Genomic DNA, 21,143 nt, shown 5'->3' on the forward strand with positions numbered 1-21,143 from the left:
CGGGACTCCAGGATCATGACCTGAGCCGAAGGCAGTCGCTTAACCAACTGAGCCACCCAGGCGCCCCCATTTATTTTTTTAAATGACACTTAGTCTAGTTAGTCGTTTGCCTGAAGCTTGAGCCACTTCCTGCTCCATCACTCTTCGATACACGGAACTCAAAGATTAGTCCTTCTTTTGTTGTAGGTAAAATATGTTCTACTTTAAACAAACCCACATAACAGCCTTAACACTTCTTTTCTGTCCTTAATAAAACCAGGCTCTCTCCTGACCTTTCCCCAGTGGTAGCTGCTACTTACCAAGTTTACCAGAAAGGTCAGGAAATAGAAGTTGGTGTCCTTCTTCTCCTACACTCCTGACTCCCTCCTTTCTTCTTCTAGACCACAACTCTTGACTTTCTGCTAAAATTCTATCTTCCTCTGGGGGTTAACTCAGCCTCTAATCCCACAGATTCGTTTCTAGGCCATTCCTTTTCTCACTTCCCAAGGAAAACCTCCCTGATTCCACTCTCTGCCCCTGCCATCCCGTACCTTGCCTTTGTTACACTGTGAAGATTGTGATTATAATAGAATTCCAAATTTATCTATATGTATTTGCTGGCAGTACTTTAGATGGCCCTCTAAGTTCTAGCAATTTACACTAAGTTTTTAAATTTGATTCTCATGATAACTAATTTTTTTCCAAGTTTGCAAATTAAGAAAGTGAGGCTTGGTAAGGTTAGGAAACTTGCCAATATCATGCAGTTAGAAGGCTGTAAGCCAGTCCCGTGTCAACTCAGGGAGCCCAACTCCAGAATTTGCTCTTCCACCCACACCACTTCACGGCCTCCAGAGTATTTTAACTTGTTTTTTCATTACTGTTTATCTTCTTGAAAGACTCTAAGCTTTTGGAAGAAGGGATCACGTATAGATTGCCACAAACCTAGCATGAGTCCTAGACTCATGCTCGACACAAAACAAGTGTCTGATTTACATTTGCTGAATAAATGAATGAATAAACCAGTTGATACCCAATTCTGCATTGCAAAATAACTAAAGGGATGGTTGATAGTTCGGTGATGGGTCAGTCGTTTTATTTTCCTTTGATAAAATCAAGTATATTGACTAAAACTGAATCACAAAAATAAAACTACTTCATACTAATCCATAGCACCTGCATGTAGATTTCTATTTTTGGGAAAATTGTCATTTGCATGTAAACTTCTCCGTTTAGACCGGATGGAAAAAAGGCCAGTTTCAATTAATGAAGTATCCTTAAAGGGATGAAATTTTATTCCCCAATTGTACATTGCAATAAACCAAGGCAATAAGATTTGCTTAATGGATATAAATCAATAAATAAATAGCTTTTCCAATAAATTTTTAAATTATTAACACATATGCCCAAGATTATACTAAGTGTAATAAAGAATATAAAAGGAGATCTAAACTTTGTTCTTAAGTACTTTACAATCTAGTTTGATCTGTGAGACATCAGGAACAGACCAAGAAAACGTCTACTCAATGATATTTTATATGATATAGATCATAACATTATAGATATTCTGGAACTTGTGCCTGTGGGCTGGAGAGGTCAGGAAAGTTTAGGGGAGGAAATGGGATTTGGCTGAGAGAATACAGGCTTTTCCTGAGTGGGTTGAAGGGATTTTAGGACAAGGGCAGGGAAGGATAGGGAAATGAGCAGACTAGTGGGGAGTCGGAGAGTAGAACAGCAAGGCACATTGCTTGCCATGAAAACAGTCTGTGGTAGGAAAGAATTATAATGCTCTGTTAAAAACCAGCTGGCTGATGGAAGAGAGTGACTGCCAATCTGAGCATTTAGACTCAACATAAGAGAGCCATTGTGAATGAAGAGCAGAGTGTGGATATGATAGAGGTTACTAGGAAATAAAACCAACATTACTTTTAGAAGGATGAAGGAAGAGCAGAGGCTGAAGTAGAGAGATCAGCTAGGAGACCACCATAGTTACTTAAATATGAGGGGAAAGGAGCCTGGATTCTAGTTATGACAGGAGGAATCAGAAGGAATAGAGAGATATAAGAAAGCCTATGGAGGCAGAATTGAAAGGGCCTGTTGATTGACAGGGCATAGGGGTCTGCAGAAAGGAAGAAATAAATGGTGACATCAAGGTGGCAAGTCAGGAGAACTGGAAGCTTAGGCACACTGCTCTAGAAGTGACTGAAAACATAAACATGGGATTTCTGAAAGCTTTTGCAAACATGAGAAAAAAAGATATAAAATCTTAGCTAGATGGGTACTAAGGAGGGCACCATGTTGTGATGAGCACTGGGTGTTATATGCAACTAATGAATCGTTGAACACTACATCAGAAACTAATGATGTACTACATGGTGGTTAACTGAACATAATAAAAAAAAAGGAAACAGAAAAAAAATCTTAGCTAGAAATGTATTTGGGGATGAAACACAATTTACAAATTATTTTTTTACATAAAAGAATATAGAAAGACTTTTTAAGATTATGGAGAGGTTTTTGAAAAAATTCTTAAGTAAGGAAACATTCTCCTTACACATGTGTGCTGACTATAGAGGAAGTGGTATTTACCTGCTGGAACTCAGATGTACCTCAAAAATGTAACTTTGTTTTCTGTGAGTTCTTCTTGCCTTTCTGCCTCTAACTCAATGATTGAGCGAAAACATCTTAAATTATCAAATTAGTATTATTGTTCAAGGTAAACATTCAGTCAGTTCAAAATTTAAATTCCCTATCAATATTGTCTTTTGCTCTGTCATAGGATTTCTATTCTACCTTCTGTGTTTCATATTCATAGAGGTGGTGGGGTGGGGGCCTCTAATCCACAGACTGTCATTTCACACCATGCTGGCTACCGCTGTGATGGGCTTTGTCGTACTGACTTGCTCCACTGGTATTCATTTTGAACTATCTTTCCATTTGGTCTTTTAAGGCTTTATGCAGATACCCAGTATGAAATGTGTGTTCCTTGTCAGAGCATTTACTCAAGGCCTTTTCTGTTCCATCAGTTTTCTTAATATCTTCTTACTCTCTCTAGGCACACAAGAGCTGTGGAGACCACAAATAGGCTTCCCACAACTGCTAAAATTATCCCTAGCACATTTACTTCCTCCAACATTGGTGCTTTCTTGTTCACCCGCCATATTGTTTGTGACACCATTCTGAATCCAGGGCTTCTCTGCAAGCTTTGTAATCTTTTCAGTCCAGGGTATCAGAGTTCAAGGTCCAGTATTTTTGGATTCCCCACAATTTATATGGATATGTTTTGCTGTCCCCTAGGTTCGCAACCCTGGGAGAGAGAGTGGTAAGAAGATTTAGTGGTGTACTAGAGCCAGCTCATTTATCCCAGCTCATGAAAGTTCAGAAAGGTTGCCAGCTAGTTGTTAAACACAGACTTTATTTTAAATTAAATTATATAGGGCGCCTGGGTGGTTCAGTCATTAAGAGTCTGCCTTTGGCTCAGGTCATGATCCTAGGGTCCTGGGATCGAGCCCCGCATCGGGCTCCCTGCTCCACGGGAAGCCTGCTTCTCCCTCTCCCACTCCCCCTGCTTGTGTTCCCTCTCTCGCTGTCTCTCTGTCAAATAAATAAATAAAATCTTTTTTTAAAAAAATTAATTAATTAAATTATATGAACTTGCATTTAAGTTAATTAAAAACAAAGGTAATAAATACTCCAAATCATCACATCCTAATGATCGTAATACATTTTTACTAATTTTATTAGCATTTTACTAATAAAATAGACTTTACTAATACCTATACCCTTGAAGTTACTTATGTATATTTTCTCTTTCTAACCCTGCACTCAATAATATCAGATTCATAGCTTGAAATTGTCCATAATGTGAGTATTTACACAACAGAAACTGACAAATGCTACAATTGTTAAACATTTACCAGCACACCACTACTCATGACTATCTCTTGCCCATTACTTTCTTAAAATTTTCATCTCTTCTCCTCTTTTTTTCAGTGGCCTAAGGGTTTTATTACTACTGTGTCATGTGTGACAAGACCTGCTTTTGCATCTTCCTCTTTTACTGGGTCAATAAATGTAATAATGGCATTTATTATTTATCAATAAAGAAGGGCAGCAGAGAGCCTAGATTTTAAAAAATATATATATTGTCCTTATTGCTTGACTACTAACTTGCTTTCCAAACCCTGTCTTTGTAATGAATAAAAGGACAGATCTCAGCCAAGACTCCGAATCATCCCAAACTCCAAATTAATACAGTTCCATTAGTGAGGATTTATTACAGCAACAAGTAGTAATAAATTGTCTATCTTGAGTTCTGAATAATTCACAATTGCAAATGTGCTTCTATATTTTACTACCTTGGCATTCTTGAGTTCTCATAACTTTCCAAGTTTCTCATGGTAATAAAGCTGATTTAACTAGTAATTAATGAACAGAAGTAATTGTATTCACTTGGCATCTTTAACAAATGGAATAACCTTAGTACAGCAATGTCAAAGCAGAGGATTTTCTGTGCTTCTTTTTCCACAAATGGTATGGAGGAGGTAGAAGATTGCTTCATTAGTCACTAATAATCATTTATAAAATTGGAGAAACCACAGACTAATAAATCTTTCAGCTTCTTCTAGCTTCTACACTCAGTCCTAGTCCAATTAAGCTCTCGACTAAATCTCTATTTTCTTACTCTGTTGATTAAATGGCCACTTTGCCAGATAGAATTTAAAAGAACAAGCATTTGGGAGATATATTTATTGTCAAATTCTCTGATGAAATGATTCTAGTTCCAGGGTAATGCAACATTTTCCAAACAAAAGAAACTTAGAATTACAAAGTTTCGCTCTTGGGAAAATACTAAAATTCCCCCCCACCCCGGGAAAATTAAGGGAAAGTGGTATTTCTCTTATGGAGACAAGGAATCTACTACTCTGGAGTGTTTCTATATTGATACCTTGCAATTACATAGTGGGTTTTTTTTTTTACCTTTATTCCTCAAAATAAATAATACAAAGTTTACCCGGGAAGGATCATTCTTGAGAAAGAGCATTATGTAGGTGATACTGTTCACCTAGTTTTGCAAACTCTGGCTACCAAAACCTTGACTCTAACGGTCAGGCAGAGCCTACTGATCCAGGTATCACATATAGCAATACTTGAAGGTTTTAATTTAATCTCAAGACTTTATCAAGAAAACAGAAATATTTGTGGTAATGATTGAAGCAATATTCAGTAGTGATAACGCTGCCTTATGTGAATGATAACCCAAAAGAGAAAAATAAATGAATTTAATGAAAGAATTAACTAAACTGGAAAAGTATACATTGATAAGGTTCTCATATCACCTGCTGATAACCCAGCATAGCTAGAAAAAATGATCTGACCTCATCTGGATTTGTCTCACAGTGATTTTCTTTCAAGTCTTCTAAGACAGGAGAGCTTTCTTCCCTTCTCATCCCTTATTAATAACTGCAACTATTTCTTTTTGCTCATGCACTTACTTAGAAGCAACTGAGTGTTTATTACATTTCTGCAGATGTTTGCCTCCCTCTAAAGTGCTCTACAAAAAGCTAATTGCCTACTTTTCTGTAATAGAAATAGCTGCATCTTGTTTTAGCTCTATGTTGTTTTCTTACCTAATTGCTCTACGAAACTCATCCCTCTCTCATGATGTAAACATTTCACGTGTGAAGAGCTTCTCTGTCTATGTGGTCAAGAGAAAGCATTACATCTTCCTTAGAGATCTGAGGTGAACATGGGTCTGTCACATTATAGATGGTCCCAGTGGTCTTTTTGTAAGACAATCGACCAAGCAACAATGGTAGCAACAATTTAATCCCTCATTGCTTAACCATTTCATGCTCAGTTATCTTTTATGCCATAATTTCCTGCAGATCTGTGGGCTTATTTACTTTTGACAGTTCTCTGAATGAGCAGAGCAATTATCATTTCCTCATTTTACAGATGAGGAAACTGAGCCCTAAAAATGTTAATTGGCATGCCAGACTTCAAATAATTGGTGACTGAGCTAGTCTTAGAAGACAATCTTCATATGGAGAAATGTTTATGATATGTTGTCAAATGGATTTTTAAAATACAGAAAATGGAAAAATGCATATAAAGATTATATGCATAATAGGATTAATTGAAAATATACACACACATATATATACAAGAAAGAAATTACTGCTCAAAAAGCACATTTTATAAATATCAAATAGGCTATAATAGATGCCATGTTTACAGAGAGTAGCAGACATGGTCCATGCCACACTAGAACTAATAATCTAGTGAAAGAGACAATGCTAATAAAATAAATACAAAAATAAATCTATAATAACACACTGTGAAAAAAGTGTAAACAAAAAAACAAGGTGCTATGAATAGCATCTAATTTAAAATAAATGAAGGTTGATTAGACTCTGAAGAAGTTAATTGAGTCAGAAAACAGAAAGATGACTAGGAAGTAGACAGGTGAAAATGTTGGAAGACCTTTTATTTTCTCTTTTTACTTTTCCGACTTTCCAAATCTCTACAAAACACAGATGTTACTTTACCAATTAGAAACTATGAGTGTGTGACTTTGATTCTCTCTCTGGCAGAGTACTTTCTGTCAAACCAAACCTCCTAGAAAAACAACTCTAAATGCTGAAATTAAAAAGAATAATAAGGGCAAGAAATACTTTAGCAACAAAGTAACCCGAGAAAAGGAAAATCCACCGTAGTAAGAGAAATTCTCTGCCACTTTTCCTTTTAAGGAATTTTCTGATATATGAGTGCTGTGGGCCAGAGTCCTAACAAAAAGCAGCAGATCAGAGCTTTTTTCCTACTTCAAGTTCTCGGCAGAGACAAAGGCTAGGAGGATGTTGAACACAGCCAGAACTCAAGGAACGGGCAGTGTCCTTGGAAGATTTTAATGCACTTCTCAACAGTAACTGAAAGAACAAGCAACTAAAAATCAGTAAAGACATAGAAGATTGGAAGGACACTCTTAATAAATTTGGCCTAACTGAAATGGATAAAAGACTACAAAACTTCTTCATACACACTTTTCAAGGGCATGTGAAATGTTTACCATACAAATAATCATATATTGAGCCATAATGGAAGTCTCAATGGTTTAGAGGGATGGAGATATATAAATATAATCCCAAATAGCAGTGGAATTTAGCTATGCATAAGTATTCTAAAATAGTTGGAAGCAGGGACGCCTGGGTGGCTCAGATGGTTAAGCGTCTGCCTTCGGCTCAGGTCATGATCCTGGGGTCCTGGGATCGAGCCCCACATCGGGCTCCTGGCTCAGCGGGGAGTCTGCTTCTCCCTCTCCCTCTGCCTCTCGCACTGCTCATGCTCTCTCTCTATCTCTGTATCTCTGTGTCTCAAATGAATAAATAAATAAAAATCTTTAAAAAAAAAAATAGTTGGAATGCACAGTGGTGTGGGGAGGAGCAGGGACCAGGCCACAAGATGGGAGGCTGCCAGCCAGCCTCGAACCCAGCAGGGCAGCGGGCGTGTGCACCGTGGGGGGAACGCAGGCACTAGGGTCTTCAAGAATTCGAGCCCTAAATGCAAGCTCAAGGTGTACTTTGGCAAGTGGGACTTTGTAGACCACCTGTGGATGGCATGGTGCTTGTGGACCCTGACTACTAAAAGGACCGCAAAGTGTTTGTGACCCTCACCTGCACCTTCCGCTATGGCCATGAGGGCCTGGATATAATAATACCCCAGAATCTGCCCTGCTCCGTCACACTGCAGCCAGGCCCAGAAGACACAGGGTAGGCCTGTGGAGCAGACGTTGAAATTCGAGCCTTCTCTGCCAAATCACTAGAAGAGAAAAGCCACAGAGGTTCATGCGTCTGGTGATCTGAAAGGTGCAATTTGCCCCAGAGAAACCAGGCCCCAACCTTCAGCAGAAACCACCCACCACTTCATTTCTGACCAGTCCCTGCACCTTGAGACTTACCTGGACAAGGAGCTGAATTCTCATGGGGAGCCCCTCAGTGTCAATGTCCACATCACCAACATCTCCACCCAGACTGTCAAGAAGATCAAAGTCTCTGGGAGACAACATGCCAACATCTGCCTCTTCAGCTGCCCAGTATAAGTGTGCTGTGGCTCAGATAGAAAAAAATGACCAAGTATCACCCAGTTCCCCGTTCTAAAGGTGCACACACTCCCCCTGCTGCTCAGTGACAACTGGAAGAAGCACGGTCTTGGCCTGGATGGGAAGCTCAAGCATGAGGACACCAACCTGGCTTCCCACACCATTGTGAAGGAGGGTGCCGACAGGGAGGTGCTGGGAATCCTGATGTCCTACAGGGTCTAGGTGAAGCTGGTGGTGTCTCATGGTGGGGATGTCTCCGTGGAGCTGCCTTTTGTTCTTATGCACCCCAAGCTCCACAACCATATCACCGTTCCCGGGCCCCAGACAGCTGCTCCTAAAACAGATGCCCCTATGGACACCAACTATGCCACAGATGGCGATACTGTGTTTGAGGGCTTTGGCCAACGGCGGCTGAAGGGGGGAAAGAATGAGGACTATGAGGATCAGTTATGCTAGAAGGGGGCTGCAAGGACGGGGTGTGGGGGTGCGGGAAAGGGAGGATCCCAGCCTCTCTGCCCTCCTTCCACTTGGCAGCTTCCTCAGCCAACCTCCCTCCCTCCCTCACTAGCCGCCTCCAGACCTGCACTGAATCCATCTCCTGTGGAATGTGGGCATTACATTTTGTCTCCAGCCGTGCCTCCCCAATACCCCAGTGGGTGGCAAGCTGTGTTCAAACCTATATTTTTTGGAGGGGGATTCTGAAAAGAGGAGTGACTGTAGGGAAAGTCGGGAGAAAGAACTCCCACACTTGACCTCATACCAACAGCCATGGCCCACACACACGCTTCCTCCCTTTTCCTTCAAGAGGAGACCCTGGGGGGGTAGGGTGGACAAGGTCACTCCTTTGTTTCTGAACATAAAGAAGAAAATAATTTTTAATAGGAAAAATAATAATAAAATATTTGGAAACTAAGTAATACACTTCTAGATTATCTGTGGATCAAAGACATAATAAAATAGAAATCAGAAAATATTTTCATTTGAATAAGAAATGCAACATATTAAATCTTATAAAATAAAGTGAAAGCAGTGTTTAAAGGGAAATTTAAAAACTTTAAGATGTATGTGTTAAGAGGGAAAAGGCTGAAGACAAGTGATGTAAGTTTATTAAACATTTAAAAAAATTAAACCTAAACTAAATGAAAAGAAAATTATAAAGTTAAGAGTAAAAATCAATAAAACAGAAAACAAACATGTTAAAGAGAAAATCAACAGACCAAAAATTAGAGCTTTGAAAAAATAATAAAACTGAGAACTTAAGACAGAGAATAATTATTGGTTATAAAAATTTTAATATCAGGAATAATTTAAAAAGATATCACTAAAGAGGCTACAGAATCTAAAATACCTTAGAAGCATATTTTGAGAAACTTTGTCAAAAAAAGAAGAAAAAAGAGAAATGGACAAACTACTAGAAAAAAGAAACTTAGCAAAAATGACACAATTAAAGAAATAAATAGCCTATAAAGTCCTATTTCTATTAAATTGATTGTATATTTTATTAAATCCTTAACTCCTCAAAAACTCAGATCCATATGGACTTACTGGTAAATATTTTAAAATAACATCAATCTTAAACAAACTCTTCCACAATATAGAAAAAGGGCAAACAACTTGCTTAATATGGCCTAAGCACAGCCTAAGCTTAACACTAAAATTTGACAAATATATTTCAAGAAAGAAAAATTACAAGCTTATCTTTCTCATGAACATAGAGACAAAAATCCTAAATATATACTAGCAAATCAAATGCAGATATTCCCAAAATGCACTTATTCTTTTTTTTTTAAAGATTTTATTTATTTATTTGAGAGAGCGAGAATGAGAGACAAAGAGAGAGCACATGAGAGGGGGGAGGGTCAGAGGGAGAAGCAGACTCCCTGCTGAGCAGGGAGCCTGATGTGGGACTCGATCCTGGGACTCCAGGATCATGACCTGAGCCAAAGGCAGTCGCTTAACCAGCTGAGCCACCCAGGCACCCAAAAATGCACTTATTCTTGAGATGCAATGATGATTTGAGATTCAAAAACCAACTGATGTCATCTTCAGATGTGACATTGTCAGACAAACCCAAAGTGATGAACATTCTAAAAGTAGCTGGCCTTTATTCTTCAAAATTGTCAATGCCACTAATGACAATGAAAATTCAGAAATCTGTTCTGTATCAAGGGAGACAATGATGACTAAACAAAACATGTGATCCTGGGCTGGATTCTGTACTGGAGAGAAAAAAAAACAATAAATAATATTGAAACAATAATATTGAAATATGAATAATATAAACTGTGTACTAAATGAAAGCACTATAACAATTGCCTCTAAATTTGGTAACTGTATTGGATCAACAGTAGACTGGATACAAACTCATAGAAACAGAGTAGAATGGTAGTTGTCAGGGACTGAGGGAAGGGGGTAATGGACAGCTCTTAGTCAAAGGGTACAAAGGTTCAGTTATACAAGATGAATAAATCCTCGAGGTCTGTTCTACAGATTCTACAGCATAATGCTGTAGTGAACAATACTGTATTTTATACTTAAAATTTTGTTAAGAGGGTAGAACTTCTGTGTTATTATCACACACACGAAATAATAATGAGTGTGGGAAGAAGATTTTGGACGTGATGGGTATGTTTATGGCATAGACTGTGGTGATAGTTTCACAGGTGTATACTTCCAAACTCATCAAGTTGTAAACATTAAATACATACAACGTTTTATGTCAATCATGCTTCAATAAATTGGTTTAAAAAAGGAGTAGACTGGATAAACTGTAAAATTCCTATAGTGGGATTTATCTTTGTGCTCTTTCATACTTCTAAACTGAGACAACACTGTTTTTATTCAAATAGACTTCTTCACCTCTCCTATTAGAAAAGAGAGCCAATGCAATCACTCAAAAGGTCAATTAGGCATATTCCATGGTGTCAATAAAAGGTATTTTGAGGTCTCTTTTCCCAAAGGGTCGAGCTATGTCCACACTCTCTTGAGGGTTTTGCTTGGTGATCTAGCACTGGGGGATTGCTCACCCACCCAGCCTAGTTCGTAATTGTTGTCCCCCACTGATTTCCTCTAGTATCACTGGAAAGAAGAGCAGAAAAAGCGCTTTTATTCAAGCACAGTTTCATTCAACCATCTGGTCCTTCTAGAATAATGAAATCATCACAGTTTTGTAACTACTTCTCTGCTACCCTCTTTGTTTTCCTGCCTCCTCTGACATATATCTCCCCAGTGCCCAGCGGGGTAACAATACCTGTTAATCCCTAAATGTCAGCTTTAAGAGAAACCATAAAACCGTGGCATTTGTTTATCATAATAGTACCCCAGGCAAGTTCAGCTTCGAGCTGAATACAAATCTTTCCCTCACAGTCTCATGAATTGTATTCTTTATATCTGTTATCAAAACAGACTGGGAAACTTAATTTATAGAAGAAATTCAAAAGGATTTATGCATGTTACAATTTTTTAAGATGGGGAGGAGGATAGGGCAAGTGTCTGGTTAAATAAATATGGGTAAAAGATTGTATTTATTCCCATCTAGGAAGCCACATGAATTTCTACTGAACATAGCAATTGGCCATATAAACTTATTTCATTGATCTCCATTATAACACGAAAGAAAGAAAATGTTGTAAATCCAAAAGGACAAGAACAGAGACGTCAGTAGACATAATATTGCAATAACTTCTGGAGACAGAAAGCAGATGGAAGAATAGTGTTGGACTTAGAACAGAGTAAGTTATACGCTTAAGGGCACATGGAGTGAATACTAAAAGAGTCATTTTTAACCTGCAGGACCCTGTGAGGCAAAGGACTTGGAGGCATCAGGTTACTTCACTCAAGACAAGCAACCACCTCCCCATCTTCTCCAGCAGGAAACGCTAGGCCTGGAAAATCCAATCTTACACACAGATCGAAGATCAGAAATGATAAAATTGTGGATATACATAAAGAAGCACTTATTTTTTCCTTTTAACTTCTTTGAAATGCATATAACAGTTTAAGTCAGTTTTACCACCTTTTTTTCATTATCACTCCCTAAGAAAATTTTTTGACTTTTTTTTTCCGAATCACTCATCTCCTGCAATCAAGTTTTAATACCCATGATATACGGTATACCTGCTTATATGTCATATGCATATCTGTACTTTATACATAAAAAGGAAAAAATACAAAGTTTTACTCTTTTTACTCAAGGCAGGTTTCAGAATGACTACACTTTTAAAAGTTAAAAAGTTAAAAGTAAAAAAGCTAGTGTCATGTAACAACTTCAAACTGTGTGATTGCACAGTAAATTTTAATGTAAGTTATTTAGTTCTATAAATTATAATGTATGAAATTAATATGCAAATTAGCAACATACACAATACACAGTAATAAGAGGTTTTGAAACTATTATTTTTTTTAAAGTAATTTACAGTTGACCCTTGCACAGTGCAAGAGTCAAGCTTGTCGACCCCCTGCACAGTAAAAAACCCATGGAGAACTTTTGATTCCCTTAAAATTAACTACTAGTGGCCTATCATTGACCAGAAATCTTACCAATAACATAAATATTTGATTAACAGATATTTTGTATATGTATTATATACTGTATTCTTACAATAAAGTAAACTAGAGAAGAGGAAATGTTATTAAGAAAATCATAAGGATGAGAGAATACATTTGTAGTACTGTACTGTACTTACCAAAAAAAAATTTGCATATAAGTGGACTCATGTAGTTCAAACCTATGTTGTTCAAGAGTTAGCTGTAGTTTAAAAATTAAATTGCTTAAAAATTATTTTTAGTGAACTCAACTTTTAGCTTTTGCTTGATATGAGAAAATAACTTTTAAATAACTGCTAGATATTCATTTGGATATTGTCAACATTTTTTTCTTTTCAGCACTTAATATAATAGACTGAATAACTTATAGAATTGAATAAAAAGTATAAACTATTTTTATTTCATTCTCAAGGCCTAAGTCACACATAAAAACACTGACGATCACACATAAACAACATCTCATGATTATGCCTCCTCTTGCAATATGCCTCAAGGCAGATCAAACAATCAAAGAAAAGAAGTCACCTGCTCACCATAGATTTGAGCACTGATCTTGTATACATTCTGTATCTCTTCCAGAAACTTGATGTCAGTGCTGCTTACATGATTCCCAAAAAACCCAATGAGAGAAGTTAAATTCTAAGAAATGAGGGTTTCTATTGGGTGGGGTTAACCTTTACAGGGCTACAGACTATCGTAATATCTAAGAATTTTTCACCACCCCCACCAATTTTCATCCTCTTGAGGGCAATGTTATCCCTCTTATGAATGCATAGTTTACAGCAAAAATTATAACAGTGTATTACAGAGTTTACATGAAAACTATAACAAAGAGACTGGGGACTGGGATAAATGGAGTTATGTGGGTACCAGTACTAAGAAATACAAAGATAAACAAAAAAGAGAAGAAGAGAAAAGAAAAACAAACTGGCTCTAATTTGAAAGTGACTGGTCCTGGAGAGAAGACAAGGAGGTAGGAAAGAGTAAAGTAGTAGCATTGTTTTGCTGCCTTAAAACTTTGCATTGTTTTTTTTAACAATATAAAGAGATTACATTAATAAAATAAATACTTTAAATATTAAAATTAAACTGCCAAGAATGCTTATTAGATCCTTGCTCTTTTTTTAGATCTAGTTTATAAAAAGGCTTTTTTTCTGATTACACCCAAAACATTAGCAAGTCTATTAAAGTAAAATAAGTATAACAGAATGGTTTGGGGTGTCATGGGAGTACTGAAAGCTAATAAAAAACAAAGTGAAACAAGTTCCAGTGGAGAGCAGAAGACTTCTAATTCCCCTTTTACCATTTATTTGTTGCATCAACTTGGCTAATTGCTAATGTACCCAGAGACTTAGGTTCTCCTTTATTAATGATACTTTACCTGCATAGAAATGAGGGCTGTACAAATGGTCAACAGACACATGAAAAGATGCTCAGCATCACTCAACATCAAGGAAATGCAAATCCAAACCACAATGAGCTATTACCTCACACCGTCAGATGGCTATTATCAAAAAGACAAGAGATGGCAAGTGTTGGCAAAGATGTGGAGAAAAGGGAGGCCCCATGCACTGTTGGTGGGAATGTAAACGAGAGTGGAGAACAGTATGGAGGTTCCTCAAAAAATTAAAAATAGAACTATCATATGATCCAGTAAGTCCACTACTGGTTATATGTCCAAAGGAAACGAAAACAGAATCTTGAAGAGGTATTTCCACCCCCATATTCTTTGCAGCATTATTCACAATAGCGAACATACGGAAACAACCTGTGTCCATCAACAGATGAATGAATAAAGTGGTGTCTGTGTGTGTGTGTGATGAAATAATATTCAGCCATGAGAAAGAAGGAAATCCTGTCATTTGTGACAACGTGGATGAAACTTGATGGCATCATGCTAAGTGAAATAAGCCAGATAAAGACAAATACTGCATGGTATCACTTATGTGGAGTAAAAAGAAAAAGTCAAACTCTTAGAAGCAGAGAGTAGAAAAATGACTGCTAGGGGCTATGGAAGGGGAGCACGTGTACCTTATGGAATTCAAGGGAAGGAAGTGTAGCTGAACCTCATCAGGGACAACATTTATACTCTCGGGGCAAGTCCCCACTTCATTCTTCTGTCACCCTGCAGAGAGGTGTTCTCCGCTTCTCCTGGCATATGGCTGAAGTAAGGTTCAAATTATGTCCCACTGGAGTTCCCATCGGTAACCCGGGCACATAAAATCCAGTTGACTCCTGCCCCATCCTGGCCCATCAGCCTTGCCCAAGAGGCAGAATCACGAGACCAGCAGCAAGTCCTATAGGATTAGATTTTCTGAGACAGGGCTGGGCAGGTTTCCTCTAAGAAAGCATAGGGACAGAATGACCTGCATTTTTAGAAGGATACAATATTTTAATAAACATTAAAGAAATGCTGCTAAAAAAACTATATTATTTGCTCGTTTAGTTTGTTTTCTCTCTCTTCTGCCCAATAGACTATAAGTTCCATGAAGGCAGGATTTTTTTCCCTGTCCAGTGCCTAGAAGAGTGCCTTACAGTAAATTTTTGCTGAATAAGTGAGCAAAAGGCTTTAAATAATAATGGTAATTATAATAAATGTGAGCTAAAGAAAAAAGAATAAGTGGCTGCATGCATAAGAGAGGTTATGATTTCTGGGATAAGCTCCTTATAATTTTCAGTACTTCTCATATTCATTTTTTCCATCCAACTATTATTATCTTTTAACTAAAGTTCTCGAAAAATTAACCAAACTTATTCATCTTTTTCTCTTTAAGTCCCAACATAATGGCTGGTGTGTAACAGGTGCTAGGAGAATATTTATGTATTGATCAGAATGCGTGAATACGTATCACTGCTCCTATGGCACTCTGAGAAGTGCTTTGCAAGCCATAAAATGCTACCCAAATACTAAATTGTTATTTTCATCATGGTGGAGCTTTAGAGTGAATGTTTACATCCCCCCAAATTCATATGTTGAAACCTAATCCCCAGTGTGATGGTATTTGGAGGTGGGGATTTGGGTGGTGATTAGGCTATAAGAATGGAGCCCGATGAATGGGATTAGCATTGGTGGTTCAGTGGCAGAATTCTCGCCTCCCGATGAATGGGATTAGTGCTACTTAAAAGGGCAAGCCCTCTTGCCCCTTCTGCCATGTGAAATTATAATATAAAGACGGCCATCTATGAACCAGGAAGTGGGCCCTCACCAGATTGCACATCTGCCAGCACCCTGACCTTGGACTTCCCAGCCTCCACAACTGTGAAGAATAAATCTCTTCTGTTGATAAGCCACTCAGTCCACAGCATTTTTGTTTCAGCAGCCAGAACAGATAAAGACAGAAAACTTGGTAATAGTGTTCAAGATGCATGGGACAACTGTAGGTCACAGAGCAAACTGGGAAGCCAATTCAAGAGTGTGGATAAGACTCCTTTGACCTCAGTCACCTTTTTTCTTGCCTTTCCCCCAAAAACCCTGAGTTAAAATTGAATCCAGATTTCTCTATAACCCTAGGAGGGGCAAAAAAACTTGCAGAGGTTTGACTTGTTTTATCTTAAACTATATTTCTATTCCTATCTATATTAAACCAGTTTTCGATTAAGAGTCTAAATAGCAGTCCATTTTCTTTGCATTCCAAAGAATCACCAAAGGGTTTATTCAATTTAATATCATCATTCTGCATTGCTCAACAAGTCAGTAACTATGTGAGTAAAAATAATTTTTGAAGCCCTCCGCTATAAAAAAAGACTATTGCCTCTTAAGCCAGATCAATGAGAACCTGCATAGTGGAATTTTAGCTAAGGGCATATATGTATAGACATAATGTAAAATTCAGCAATTTTCTTGCAAATTCATTGTGTGTAGACAACTCAATTGGATCAAAATGTATTTAACTTCTTTTTTACTCAGTTATAAGCTGAATATGTTATTCAGGCCCTGTTATTAAGGAAATTTGAACATATCATATGGAGTAAGAGAGAGTAGGTGATAATACAGCAAATGAATCATCATAATGCCTGGCAATAATACCTTCCACACAAGAGGTAAAAAAAAAGAGCTAAGTAAGCTTAAAGGATGGAGGAATCATGTAGCTTCTGATCATGAGAGTGAACGTGTTTACGAAATACGGAAAGGTTTTAAGAAGAAAATACATTTGGAATGGCCCTTGAAGAACAGATACATAATACACTAATATTTCAGAATACAAAATTGGGGAAGAAAAAGTTTCAAGAAAGAAGGACAATGTCAGGAGATGCTGAAGCCCATTTTGAGCAAATTGTCCAATTTGACTGGCTAGTGGAGTATGCAAAAGGAAGGAGAGAATAAAAGTCTAAAGGGGTAATATGGAATCAAATTGTTCAGGGTTTCAAATATTGGGCATTAGGACTCTGTTCCTAATTCGGTGGTCTTCAGAAAAGAGGAGCATTGACATTTTGAGTAGAGTTGTGCCACTGAGAGGTGAGCTCTAGACGGACTAACCAGGAAGAGTAGTTTAGGAGGAATGATGGCACCACTTAAGCCACTGAAGGAATCTTTTAGTTCTTGAGTTCATCGGGGCTGGAAGTGGAGCTCTAGACATGGGGAAGAGATAGAGAAGATGAAAGTGTGTAGACAAGTGATACTTCAGAGAGTACAGCACAGGATTTAGCATCTAGTAGAATACAGGAAGTAGGGGAGAAAGGATGCCATTGCTGTGATATGGTGTTCTATTTGGATACTATTAGAGAACATGTGAATATAGTGAACCCTTAAACAGCATGGGTTTGAACTGCATGGGTCCATTATATGTGGATTTTTTACAGTACAGTACTGTAAATGTACTTTCTCTTCTTTTTGATTTTGTTAATAACATCTTTTCTCTAGCTTACTTCATTGTAAAAATACAGCATATAAGATATATCACATACAAAATATGTGTTCATTGACTTTTGGTGTTATCAGTAAGGCTTCCAGTCAACAGTAGGCTCTTAGTAGTTAAGTTTAGGGACTCAGAGGTTATATGTGGACTTTTGACTGCATGGGAGATCCGCACACCTAATTCCCATGTCGTTCAAGGGTCAGGTGTACAGAGATTGGTGGGCTAGGAAGCAATCGACAAAAAGGTAAAGGATAAGCCCTTTCATCAGAAAAATTTGATGAAAGAAAAGAGGCTGGGGATAGAATTCCAGAGAGGAGTAAGAAGAGAATCATGGGAAGAAAGAGAGGAATTTCCTGAGAAAAACATGGATTGTAAGATATCCCAGAAGCCAATAGCAGATTGAAGCAGGTGGTCCTTCAGTTTGACAGTTAGGAAGTTCCCGGTGGTCACTGAGAGAACAATTGGTGTAGGCTGTTGTATTTGTAACTCCGATTGCAAAGAGTGACGTTAATGAAGAATAGCCATTAAGAAGTTAAATATAGTCAATTTAGACTCTCCCTGAAATAATTTCCGTAGTAAAGGAAAAGACAAAAAGAGGGTGGTAGCCTGAGGTCCAAAGCAAACTTCTCTTTCCTCCATTTGAGAGTTTTGATCTCTGATTCTCTGAGTGAAATAATTCAATTTGTAATTTTACTTTACGTACTCACACATTGACGTACAAAGTACACTCGAAAGGGCTGGGAAAATAGATGGGGTCATTAGCCTTGGCTCTAATGAGAAATTAAGAGTATTTTTCCCGTAATGATAAGTTGGCATGTGAATACTTAGCATATGAAAAAGCCTTCAGATAGTCAGCAGCTTCCACTGTTCATTATCTTATGTTTTGGGGTTATTTTCTTGGCAGAAAATATCATTTGGCTGTGAATCTATCATCATTAAGAAAGGAATAAAGATTTTTAACAGAATACATATTCTCCTTGTGGAAAAATTATAATTGCTCCATTTTAACTTTCCATGTCCTGGCTCTAATTTCCTCTACACCCTTCTGTTCCTCTACAATAGAGGCTTTTTTTCCTGGTCAGTCTACACATTTAAGCTCACAAGCAACTTTCTGCTTTATACAGATATAGAGCATTTTATTGAAAAAGGTATTCCGTGTCACCAGCCAACACTTTAGAAGGCCTGCAGTTGCTGAAACAGTTCGGCTGGCGAATTTCATAGTATGCTTTGTTTCTCAGCAGCATGTGTCCAAATATCATTTAGAGAGCACTCGTATTCTTGCGCAGAGACATACCTGAGCATCACTGCACACATCCAGTTCGTAGCACTAGAACAATCACCCATTCATCAGTTAAAAAAAAAAAAAAAAAAAAACTATTTGTACTTCTACTTCTCAAAGCCAATTGGACACTGTTGTTGTATTGATCAGACCAGAAATCTCTCCCTCTGGGTTTCAGGGTTCAGAAAACTTTTTCTGTAAAGGGCCACATAGTAAATACTTTAGGCTTTGCAGGCTATATAGTCTCTTTTGCAACGATTCAGCTCTACCGTTGTAGTGCAAAAGGAGCTGTAGACAATGACTAATTGTGTGATTTTATTCCAATAAAACTTTATTTGCAAAACAGGTAGCAGGATAGATTTGCCTCCCTGGCTGTAGTTTGCCAATCACTGCTCTAGAAAGACCTTGAGTGGGATGTGTCATTTAGCCATCCATAGAGACTCAAGATGGAGAACCCATATACATCATTGAAAAGATACTAGTTTCTCAGTTGATGCCAGGTCAGTTCTAGTATTTGAATCACAGACATTTGCACTCCATCTCAAGAATTCCTCCATACCACATTTAACTCTCACCACCTGTGTTTTTCCTGCACCGTGGCACATGACCTTCTCATTTCTCTGTCCTCCTCAGCCCGTGTTACTTAACAAACCTACTTAGGCTCATCCTATTGGCTTCTGACTTTTATCTCTCTAGGTTAGGACTGCTAGAATTTGCTCTTTGCTCCAAATACCATGACCATAGGAAAAAAGTATTTAATTTTAGGGCCTCAAAGAACCAACTAGAAAAAGAAGTGTATACACTAAAATGGTGTATTTTCTTGCCTAGTCACCATATATTTTTTTCTCCTATTTATCTTCTCAGATACTGAAGGTGAAAACTCCTGTACCACACTCCCAAAGTGTCTTCAACAGAGGTCTATGGCACACCACTCTGTTCTTCTTAGCCTGAAATCTCAATCGTTAAAGTCTCAACACAGCACAGGATAAAGAAAACAGACTATGAACCAGGTACCTGTACGCTGGTTCTGACTTACTCTGGTCTTGGGTAAGTTACTACCATGCATGTTAAAGCATGTTACCTTGGAGCAGTGGTCTCCCCGCTATACTTCAAAGAATCTTTAGACCTGCACAGATAATCATTTCCCACTATATGGTGAAAATATAAGTTGTTTGAGGAATATTTATTTTAGCTCTCTTGGACTATACTACTAAAAGTCAGTGTGTATAGTTTTTCTGAAGAGTACCTGGGAGCTTCTAGGAATTTTCTCCCAGATTCACAATGAAAAGTACCTTGTACTTATAGTTGCAGAGAGTCAAAGTCAACAAAAGTAGGCACTAAGAGAGTGGATAAGTAAAATGTGGTTGATACAATGAATGTCTATGCTCCAGTGGATTTATCCTGAATGAGGCTCATAAGCATAATGTTGAATGAAAAAAGTAAGAAATCAAATAAAACTTTTAGCTAAATACCATTTCTATAAAATACAAAAATATACATGGAAAATAAGATCTTGTATCTTTGAAGGATACACATATATCTAAATAATCGTATATAAGAACCACCACCAAATGCATTAACACAGGTAACTAATCTGGGAAAAGAAACAAGATCATGGGGGGAAATCATGAAATAAATAAAAGATCTTGCACAGACCAATGTTGATAAGGTTCTATAAACTGTGGAATGTGATCTCTTCTGTACATTTAAATCTTTAAAAAATATGTGCTGTCACTTACAAAATTATATATGTATGTTCCTATGCATGAATGTACTTACAGAGAGACACACACATACATATATATATATGACTGGGAGTATTTACTCCAAATACTGGAGGGATTTTTGTCTGGTTATTAAAAATGATTTTAATCTTCCTCTTCACACTTTTCCTTATTTTCTAAATCTTCCTCAATAAATATTCTATAATCAGAAAAAAATAAGAATCAATACATATTTTGGGGCATTTGGGTGGCTCAGTCGGTTGTGTCCAACTCTTTGGCTCAGATCATGATCTCAGGGTCTGCACTGGGCAAGGAACCTGCTTAAGTTTCTCTCTCTCTCCCTCTGCCTCCCACCCCCTCTCTTTCTCCTCTCTCTCTCTCAAAAAAAAAATGCAATGCATATTTTAATTAACTGGACACATTCCTAAAGGGGAAGGCAATTTTAAGTAATTTATTCTAAATGGTTTTTAAAAATGGAGTCAGAGATTTCTTTTCTTTTCAAGAGCAATACCTATTACAACGGGAAAATCATTGAAAATTCAGGACCCTGCGTAATATCTCACTCAGAGTTTCAGGGTTACTGCTGATTGAAGTAATCATTTGCAAAATCCAGAGTTTCCACAGAGTGTTTATTTTGACAACACTCTAGGTATTCTTAGATCTCT

At 37.6% G+C, this 21,143-nt stretch overlaps 1 pseudogene; it reads left to right on the forward strand.

Annotated features, from left to right (window-relative positions):
- Positions 1 to 7,396: 7,396 nt before the first annotated feature.
- LOC114204757 (beta-arrestin-2 pseudogene) lies at positions 7,397 to 8,530 on the forward strand (annotated as a pseudogene).
- Positions 8,531 to 21,143: the final 12,613 nt, after the last annotated feature.

The sequence above is a fragment of the Eumetopias jubatus genome, unplaced genomic scaffold (assembly GCF_037043125.1).
Source record: "Eumetopias jubatus isolate StellerSeaLion01/CBP00866 unplaced genomic scaffold, mEumJub1_p1.0 scaffold_5, whole genome shotgun sequence".
In the NCBI taxonomy this organism is placed as follows: Eukaryota; Metazoa; Chordata; class Mammalia; order Carnivora; family Otariidae; genus Eumetopias; species Eumetopias jubatus.